The sequence below is a fragment of the Equus caballus genome, chromosome 8 (assembly GCF_041296265.1).
Source record: "Equus caballus isolate H_3958 breed thoroughbred chromosome 8, TB-T2T, whole genome shotgun sequence".
NCBI classification, from domain to species: Eukaryota; Metazoa; Chordata; class Mammalia; order Perissodactyla; family Equidae; genus Equus; species Equus caballus.
Window position 1 is genome coordinate 3,162,331 of NC_091691.1, and position 9,250 is coordinate 3,171,580.

Consider the following 9,250-nt stretch of genomic DNA (forward strand, 5'->3'; position numbering starts at 1 on the left):
GCTGGTATTGGTTATGTGGGGATGTCGCTCGTCCCTACATTCCATACCCGGCTCCTAAGGCTTGTAATGTAGGACAAATTGCACCTTTAATTGCAGAACACCCAACTGTGAAACTACGTACCAATCGTGATTTAAGTGCTAGTTGTAATTCTAATGTAAATCTATTGCCTATGACCACAGCAGCTGCCTTGGCTGCTTTGATATTACCGTACCTCATTTAGTTGTTGAATTACACAAAACTGTACAACACTTAGCATGTGCCCTGACCTCAGGAATCAATGACACCACCCATGCCCAGTCAGCCATTTCTTTAGAATTGCAGGAGTAATGAAAAAATGCTTTGGCTCACCAAGCTGCTATAAATTACTTATTTTTGTTGCTTGAGTTCCCTTGTACCCAAATTTCTGGCATATGTTGTTTTAATGTTATTGATCATACTTTACACTTAGATAACATTATTAAGGATTTACAAAATAAAATGCATAATATCAATTATTCCCCTGGCCTATCCTCACGGCTCCCACAGGGTGGGGCAGTTATTTTAAGGATGCCCTTTACCTCATTATACTGGTTTGTCTCCTGTTCCTTGGATGTTGGTTGTGTATGTGTTTAAAACAGGGGCTTTCAGTTTGCCTAGTGTCCTATGGGTAGGCGGGGATGTCAGGGCCTATAATGTACAGAGTTCATTGACCTCCCCACCTTCCAGGGACACTGGCATCTGGGGCCTACGTGAAAGAGTGTGTCTGGGCTCAGAGCCAGAAATGGCCACTTTGACCCTGATGCCAAGGCACAAGTTAGTAAGAAAACGTCCTGCGTCATGTTCCTTGTCTGGGCTGGCCACTCCAAAGGGAACCTGGCTGGACTATAGACACATCCAATCCATGGGAACTAAAAGATAAAAACATCCCATCCATGGTAGCAAGAAGAAATAACTCAAAGTATCTAAATGTCTGAAACCCTGAGTCAGAACCCAGAAAATATTAGAATAGAAGGGAGTCTCAGGCATAGAACAATTGGGAGTCTCCCTGAGGAGAGGACGCTTTGCCCCAGACCCAGACAATCGGTGCTCCAGACTGCCATGCAAACTATTGGGACTTCCCCAGCTGATTGTGGTGTGGACGTTGTAAGTACCGATTTGATGTTCCCTGCTTCCCTGCTCCTTGTTCTGTTTCCCTTTATCAATAAACTCTGATTACTTGAACAACCAAGTAGCCTTGGCTGTACCCTGTCATGCCCTTTGAGGCTGTGGACAACAGGAGGTCTGGGTACCAGTGCATCTTCCCTGGTCCTTCCTGTGGATGAAACCATATCCACTTCTTACACTGAACCATTTTACTGTTCCCAAGCCTGTGTCACAATTACCTTCTTGTACCTGCACTCCGCCCGTGGTGCTGGGCTTGGTGTTGGCAGCACATGGGACGGGGGCAGCTGAGGGTCTTGGCCTCGCTGCTCAGGGTGTGGTGACAGTGGCTGGGCCAGCTCACACCTCAAGGGTGCAGTGACAGAGCCTGGAGCTGGAGGCAGGGCTACTCAGGGTGTGGTGACGGTGGCTGGGCCAGCTCACCCCTCAAGAGTGCAGTGACAGAGACTGGAGCTGGAGGCAGGACTGCTCAGGGCTCTCTGGGCTCCGCTCTTCCTCCCACTACTGAGCAAACTCTTCTTTGGATTATTTGGGGTATATTGAGACTCGTCTTTGGTTGGTGGGGAATTTGATCTCTTTTGGCAAATGTCCCCTATGCATGTGAGAAGAGTGTGTCCTTTGCTGTGTTGGGGGGCGTGTTCTGTAATGTCAGTTCGGGCAGAGTGGTGACAGTGCCGTCCAGGGCTTCTGCATCCATCCTCGTCTCTGTCTAGCTGCTCAGTCAGTGATCGAGCGAGTGTTGAAATCTCGGACTGTGGGTCGTCTGTTTCTCCTTTCAGTTCTGTGGGTTTTCTCTGTATGTTTGAAGCTCTGGGTCTAGAATCTACGATTCTCCTGATACACAGCCATCGAGGACTGTGATGTCTTCCTGGTGAATGGCCCCTTTATTATAAAGAAATGACCCTCTTTCTCTGGGAAATTCTTTGCTTTGAAAGCAGCCCTGTTGGTCCTGGCCTGCACTCTCCCCACTGGACCCCACGTGAGTGTGCTGCTCCCTGTGAGCTCGCTGTGGGCCAGGTGCTGTCTGGAGGGGCCTGCCTCCCACCCCCAACCAGAGGCCTGTGGGGGCATCAGAGAACTGAGAGACCCGGAGTTCCTGCTAGTCTGCCCACCCAGCTGCAGGTTCAAGCCCACCGTGGTGCTGTTGGAGAAGCATGAGATGAGTGGTGGAGTGGGAGGCCCCAGCATTACCACCTGGTCCCCGTGTGCTGTAGCAATGTCCTTGCTGCCCCCTCTGTGTGCCATGCACCCCTCCACCGCTGCTGCCCTGCCTCATCCAGAGCAGAGTTTCCTGTATCCCTGCTTGGAGGATGCCCGGTGGTGTGGTCCATCCATGCCAGCCTCCCCTCTCCCAGACCAAGGCCCATCTGTGCTCAGCACGTGCTGCTGTCAACAGAAAGCAGAGGGCACAGAATGCACACCGCGCTGCCCCTGTAGCTGCCCTCCTTTCCTGTGGTGGAGCCTCAGCCTGCCGGGTCTCTCTCCTCTTTCCTTTTCCCTGTCTCTGGGCTTCCTGCACTTAGCACAGAGTCAGGTCTGCTTTTTTCTCCCTCTGACAATTCACCATGATTAGGTAATTACATGGAATTTGTAAGGAAGCTGATGTGACTATGGGCGTGGCTGGGTTTAAACCCACCCAGTTGCTGTTTGTTTGCTATTTATCCCACTTTTTTTGGTCCCCGTTTCCCTCTTTTTCTACCTTCTTTTGGGTTAATTATTTGTATGATTCCATCTTATCTCCTGTATTAGCTTCCTGGCTCAGCCACTTCATTTCATGTTTTGTGGTTGCTTTGAGGATTCCTGCCTCCATCTCCTGTTTGTGCCAGTCTGCCTTCAGGTGACGCTGTCCACTTCACGACAGTCCACTTCCGTGTCCCTTTCTTGGCCGTCTGCTATTGATTGTCATATTTTACTTTTATATGAGTTATTAACCCCACAGTAAATCATTATTTTTGCTTTAACATTCAACTGTGTTTCTAAAATATGGTGAAAGTCTTTGATATTTGCCTCATATGTAGCAGTTGTGTTGTCTGCGTTCCTTGCGTAGTCCCAGCTGTCCATCTAGGATTGTTTCCCTCTGCTGGAGGGGTTCCTTTCACATCTCTTGTCATCGTGCTCTGCTGATGATTAATTCTCTCAGTATTTCAATGTCTGAAAAATCTTTATCCTGCCTTTTTTTTTTTTACAGTTTAATTGAGGTATAATTGACATAATAATAAAGTACTCATTTAAAGCATGTAATTTCACATGGGTTAACAGTGATTAACATATTGATAACCCATGAAGCCATCACCTCCATTGAGATAATGAACATGTCCATCACCCCAAAGTTCCCTTGTGCCCCTTTGTGAGCCCTCCTGTGCCCCTTGGCCCTCCCACCAATCTACTTTCTGTATTTCCTATAGTTTTATGTCAATGGGATCACTGAGTTCATTGGTTGCTGTGGTTTGGATTCTTTCACTCACTGTGATTATTTTGAGATTCATCCGTGTGGTTGCCCATGTCGACATGGCTCCTTTTATTGCTGAGAATCTCCTTTTTCTGTGATAAAATACAGGACACAAAATTTACCACTTTAACCATTTTCATGTGTATAATTCGGTAACACTAAGTACATGCATGTGTTGTATAACCAGCACCACTGTTTCCAGATCATTTTCATCACCCTCAAGTCTTGTCTTCTGTGGTATATAATCTGCTGTTAATACCATGCAGTGTGTTTTTCATTTCAGACATTATCTTTTTTATCATTAGCAGTTTGATTTATGTCTTTTTAAGAGCAAACATGTTCCCCTTATCATGCTAATTTTTCCTCTACCTTCCTGAGCATGTGGATATATAACAGTTACTTTAATGTCCTTGTCTACTGATTCTATCATCTATGCCATTTCTGGGTCTGTTTTTATTGGTGGCTTTTTCTCTTCATAGAGTCAAATTTTCTGGATTTTTTTTCTATACCTGGTAAGGTTAGATTGGATATCAGACATTATGAATTTCACCTTCTTGGGTGCTAGATTATCTTGGTGTTCCTTTAGCTATGTGTAGGCTTTTTGGGGGATGCTATCAATACACCTGGGAACAGTGTGACCCTTTGAGGCTTGCTTTTCAGCTTAGGTGGGTTCTGAACAGCCTGGAGTGTAGGCCTCACTGGGCCCTGCTTCGGAGGTCCCCGTGGGACTTCCCCCGCTGGTCTGCACAGGGGTCTTCCCTGCAGCCTTCTCCCCCACCATTCTTGGCTCCATGGTTTCCAGCTGCCTTGGCCACCCCGAACCCCAAATCTTCTCTTCACAACTCGGGGGGATCCCTAGGCTTTGGGTCTCTCTCCCTCTGCTGCAGCCAGGAAACTCCCCAGCAGGCTTCTGGGGCAGGAACACACTGACTTTGTTTCTCTGCTCTGAGCCATCACTGTCTCTGCTGCCTGTTGGCCAGTGACCGGAAACTATTATTTCATACCTTTGTCTGATATTTTAAGCCATTGCTTAAAACAGGGTGGGAAATCCACCCTTAGGTGGAAGCAAAATTTCTTGACTGCTTATTTTATATCAATTTTTATATTACTTACTGATCACTTGGAAGATGAGTTCATAATGGCGGTATTACTGTTCATAGTTCAAGTGTGTCTCTATCCATGTTGGATGGCAGGTGTTCAGATATGAAGTGATCATGGCAGGTCATGGGATGTAATGTCTGTGAAAACCTGTAGACACCAAACTGTTTTACAAATATTAGTTTATAACATCGGGTCCCATTTGCATGTCATAGAACGACAATGGCCTTGAAGACAAGAGTCTTACCTTTATGTCCTGGTTCGAAGAGCCAATGCATCTTTACCCACAAGGGCCTGCGGGGGTTCAGATCGGCAATGCCTACTGGGAATGGAACTGCCTTGATCATGGAATTCACTCGATGGTCAGATGCCAAGTGACAAAACCATCGGTGGAGGGGATAACTCGTTCAACACGTTCTTCAGCAAGACTGGGGCTGGCAAGCATGTGACCAGAGCAGTGTTTGTGGACCTGGAGCCCACCGTGTTCGTAGGTACATGGACACTTGGGGTGGCTGTCCTGGGAGGGTGGGAGAGCCTTGCTGAGGCCCCCCATGTGCTCCTTTGGATCCCCCTGAAGAAGGGACGGACCTGCAAGTGTATGCCCATGGTCACGTTAGGTCACACACTGGAAGGTTAGTGCCTGAAATGTCCGTGGGACTCAGGCTCCTAACCAAGAAAAACCTGCTGTGAGGTTGGCCGGCACTAAGATGGGCTGGGGGTGGAGTCACTCGTGGCCTCCTCGACCCCAGGCAGGTGGTTGTGTAGACCCTGTCTGCAGGGCACCCGTGCACTGGTCCCTCCTTAGTGCTGTGTGCTCCCTCAGGCTGGGGAAGGAGTCTTGACCAGCATCTTAGACATAGAAAGCTCAGTATAGAACATTTGTTGGGTTCCCCCACGTTAGAAGTCTGAGGTAGTTTCTGAGGAGAGCTGCAAAGAGAGCACCTTTCAGGGGCCAACCAGGGATGACAAATGTCACCCTGAAGCCTATGAGACCCAGGCCACATAGGGTGCCCTGATGGGACTGCCCAGCAACAGCCATGCTGGGGACTGTCTAGCCTGTAAGGGATTTTGAAATTCCACCCTTGGCTGTAGCTACAGGGATGGAAGAAACACGCACGTGTAGAGTTGCCTGTGTGCGGGTGTGAGAGCTCTCCTCCCTTCTTGGGGAACCGGTCACACTGGCATTTGTCCCGCGAGTTGACTCCTCTGTCCTAGAGCCATCACGTGCAGTTGTGGTCTGTGTATTACACAGAGACGTTCCCTGTGACACACCGACGCGGCTGACCTACAAGGAACAGCACGTGCTTGGTAGAAGGGGACGGTCCCGATCTGTCCACCCTGGTGAGTTAACAACAGGCCTTAAAGACTCACAACACCTGTGTCCTCTTTGTAGATGAAGTGTGCACAGGGACCCACAGGCAGCTCTTCCACCCGGAGCAGCTGATCACCGGGAAGGAAGACGCAGTCAATAATTACGCTAGAGGCCATTGCCCCATCGGCAAGGAGATCGTCGACCTGGTCCTGGACCAGATCTGCAAACAGATGAGAAGAGTGCCAAGAAGGCTTCCTGTGGATGCTGTCTTGGACAGGAGGGTAGGCCTTGGAATGTGACCCGGAGGATACTGTGGCAAAACCGAGGCCTTAATCACGAGTCCACAGTCTTACCCTCCAGTGTGGCTGCAGTGCATCCATACGTCTTTACCGTCTGTCTGCTTTGCCTCTAAGAGCCATGCATGTTCACTGTGGAGGGTGTGAATCCTATAATCCTGCAGAGGAGGAGAAGTGACCGGGGCTGGTTGGAGGTTGCGCTGTGGCTTCTGCCCGCATTGGCTCCCGTCCTCTGCTTTCTCTCAGGCGGGTCTGTGAGTGGGGCTGCAGGGCTTCCTCATCTTCCACAGCTCTGGGGGCAGCCCCGGCTCTGGGTTTGCATCTCTGCTCACGGAACGCCTCTTGGTGGACTATGGCAAGAGGTCCAAGCTCGGACTTGCCATTTCCCCAGCCCCCCAGGTTTCCATGGCCTTGGTGGAGCCCTCCAATTCCATCCTGACCACCCACACGACCCCAGAACATACTGATTGTGCCTTCATGGTGGACTAGGAAGCCATCTATGACATATTTCAGCACAACCTGGATATCGAGCTGCCCACATGCACCAACCTCAGTCATCTCATTGGGCAGATCGTGTCCTCCATCCCGGCCTCCCTGCAACTGTAATGAAAGCCATCGTTTATTGAGCAGCAACTGTGTGCGGCACATTCTGGATGCTGGAGATACAGCAGCCAACAGAGACGCTGTCCCTCATGATGGAGCCAAGGAGACAGTTGGTCAGAGGCCTGTGCTAACATGAGAGCTGGTGTAGACAGGACTGTGTGCTGATGGAATTAACAGCCACATTGGGGTGGAGGATCTGGTAGTGGGCCCCATGCTAGATGGGCTGATCTGGGAAGCCTCTGTGAAGAGGTGATGCTCGACTGTCTCTTTAACAAGATCCCTGTGGCTCTGTGAGGACAGTAAACAGCCAAAGGATCAGTGGGCAGGGGAGGCTGTGGCCTGCAGTGGTTTGTGTGTGACAGAGAGGGAGCGGATGGTCAAAAGGTGGAAGCCCCAGGCTTTAGTGCTGAGACCTGGGGAAGGCCGGGTTTGGAAGGGAGCCCACCTGTTGGCTTGAGACAGGCCAAGTTTGGGGTGGAGTGGGGACATGACTGCCTCAGGGAAGCCCTCTTTTGTTCCCCTAGCCCGGCCCTCCATGCTCCTTGTCCTCGTGGCTCTGGTCTCACCTGCAGAAGGGCTGCCCCAGGCTCTCTCTGTCCCTGGGATGTGCTGTGAGCTGGGCATGGGCAGGCCTCAGACCTGGACTCCGGGGCTGGCTCTGCCACCTCAGGACTGGCAGTGGACTTGGCCCCTCCCCAACCCCTCCTGCTGGACCTCAGTGTCCCTGTCTGTGGGATGGGCTGGCCGTAAGCATCTAACTGTAGGGTCTCCTCCAGCTTGAAGGCTGCACTCTGTTCTGTGAGGATGTCAGAGCTTCGGGGCATGGGCCCCATTTTGTGATGGGTGTGGCTGGACCCCCTCCAAGGCCAGTCTCTGTGGAGTGAGTGCATGTCCAGGAGTGAGAATGCGCTCAGGAAGGACTCTCCCAGGCCTCTGTCCCAGCCCGCCTTCTCCTGACCTGGGCTCTCAGGTGCCTGTGTCAGGAAGATCCATGGAGGCCTGAAGGGCATGGGAGGGAGGCAGTGGGGCCACCCCTGTCCTGCAGGAGCTCGTCCGATGGCCACAGGAGACTGGGACACCCACGCTAAGCAGGGAGGGGAGCTTGACTGCTCAGTGGTCCAAGGAAAAAGAGACACGGGCCCTCTGAGGAGGGGCCTCCAGGCAGGAGGACTCTTGACAAAGATGGTGGTGGGATGGAGAGGGGAGAGCATGCTAGGCAGGGAGAATGGCTTGAGCAAAGGGGCAGAGGTGGAAGGGACGCACGTCTCAGGAGGGAGGAAGATGCTGTGGATGGGGGCTCAGAGCCCAGGCTGGAGCTGGTCGCTCCACCAGCACCCCGTCCTGGAACAGGCCTTGCACAGCTCCACCTGAGCCCTCCCCTCCAGGGACTCCGGCCCTCCCTTGGCTCTTCTGTGCCACCCCTGTGCAGCTGCTACCTGCCATCCTCTGGATTCTGTGTTTTCTGGAGTCCCACATCTGCCCATGGAGCTACCAGGGACAGCCTTGGGCAGGGGCTGGAAGAGAGGATCCCTCACCCCACCTCCTTCCCAGGTCACTGTGAACCAGTGGCACCAACAGGGAAATGAGGAAGGCACCCACCTCCTGTAGGGGGTTGAATGGTGATCCCCCAAAAGATATGTCCCCCCAGAACCTGTGAACGTGACCTTTGGAAAAAGAGTCTTTACAGATGAAGTTGCCGAGGATCTCAAGGTGAGAGCATCCTGAAGCATCCAGGTGGCCTTAAATCCAGTGACATGTCCTTATAAGAAGAGGAGAGACGCAGACACAGAGCAGAAGACACAGAGAAGCCCTGTGACACTGGAGGCAGAGCCTGGAGTGGGGCAGCCATTTCACAAGGGATGTCTGGGGCCAGCAGAAGCTGGAGGAGGCAGGAAGAGCCTAGAGGCTCAGAGGGAACCCAGCCTGCTGATGCCATGATTTCAGACTGCCGGCCCAGCATGGGGCCCAAGCCGCGGCCCACCCTACCATCCGGGCTCCTTGGACCCACCTTGGTCCCTCTGCCTGATGGTGGTGTCCTGAGTGGCCAGGTCAGCTCAGGATGCTGGGGTGTCAGCGATGAAGTAAGGCACCTGGGGGGCAGTTGGGTGGGAGTCAACGTTCAAGCAGGTAGGTCGGGGACCAGGGCGGGTGCCGCCCTTGAACTGGGGCAGGAGGCAGAGGCACCGGCCCTCCTCATGAAGCCTGAGATCATCGTCCTTCTTGTGGGTGGATTCGCCCGGAACCTCCACGCTTCTGGACGTCAAAATTCCATGTCCTCACCTTCTCTCCACCAGCCCCATGATAGGGACCCAGATCCAGTGAGTCAGAGGGTCTCTTCTTAGACACTAAAG

General features: G+C 51.9%; 1 pseudogene; it reads left to right on the forward strand.

Moving 5' to 3' along the window:
- The first annotated feature begins 4,960 nt into the window (after positions 1-4,960).
- Positions 4,961-6,902, forward strand: LOC138925462 (tubulin alpha-3 chain-like; annotated as a pseudogene).
- The last annotated feature ends 2,348 nt before the right edge of the window (positions 6,903-9,250 follow it).